Source organism: Trichechus manatus, unplaced genomic scaffold, assembly GCF_000243295.1.
Source record: "Trichechus manatus latirostris isolate Lorelei unplaced genomic scaffold, TriManLat1.0 scaffold00301, whole genome shotgun sequence".
Taxonomy (NCBI): Eukaryota; Metazoa; Chordata; class Mammalia; order Sirenia; family Trichechidae; genus Trichechus; species Trichechus manatus.
This window is the reverse complement of record NW_004444237.1, coordinates 872,418-873,598: the sequence shown is the minus strand read 5'-3', so window position 1 is coordinate 873,598 and position 1,181 is coordinate 872,418.

Below are 1,181 nucleotides of genomic sequence, written 5' to 3'. Positions count from 1 at the left end.
ATTGGAGTCCACAGTTAGAGAAGTAGCGGGAGATATTCCCACTAGTCAGAGGAAATAGGTGGAACCAGGTTGTTGAGGACCATAAATACCAAATGAAGTTCATGTTTTACCTTACAGGCCGTGGAGTGTTGTTGAAGATTTTTGAGCAGGGTCATGATAATTAATTTGCCTCCAGATCATACCATGAGCCTTATACTTGCAGTTCCCTCCATTTGGAACACTCTTCCCGGGATATTTGCAAGGCTAACTGGCTTCTCTTCTGTGATGATTAATTTTATGTGTCAACTTGGCTAGGCTATGATGCTCAGTTGTTCTACCAAACACTAGTTTAGACTCTGCTATGAACTAGTTAAAAAAACCAAACCCATTGCCATTGAGTCAATTCTGACTCATGGTGACCCCATGCGTTACAGAGTAGAACTGCTCCATAGGATTTTCTAGACTGTCATCTTTACAGAAGCAGATCACCAGGACTTTTTTCCATGGCACTACTGGGTAGGTTTGAACTTCCAACCATTAGGTTAGTAGCTGAGAGCAAACCTCTTGGCATACCCAGGGACCTTTATGAAGTAGTTACATGTGATTAATTCAGTTAGCCTCAAGTAAAGCAGATTACCTTCCATAATGTGAGTGGGCCTCATCCAATCAGTTGAAAGCTTTAAAAGAGCAAAAAATGAAATTTTCCCTAGGGTGTGTTGTGTCTCCAGACTCAACATTTTGCCAGAACTCTTTTACTCCACTCTTCCTGTCACCTGACCTACAGATTTTGGGACATAAGCCTGCAGAATCTCCAGCCTGTTGCCTGTCCTATGGAGTTTGGACTTGCCAGTCCCCCCACGATCATGTGAGTCAATCCTTCAAAACTCTCTCTGTCTCTGGGTCTGTTTCCTAGAGAACCCTAAGACTCTTTCTTTATGTTTTTGCTCAAATGCCACCTTAATGAGGCACACCTCGACCACTCGTTTAAAACTGCAACCTGCTCCCCCTGCATGGTCTTTTTTTTTTTTATTGTTGTAATTAAATGAAGTTTACATTTCAAGTTAGTCTCCCATACAGAATTTTCTTTCTTTTTTTTTTACATACATTGTTATGAGACCCCAGCCGCTCACCCCATTCTGTGACAGCACACTCCTCCCCCCCGCCCCTGATTCCCCGTGAACATTCAACCAGCTCCTAACTCT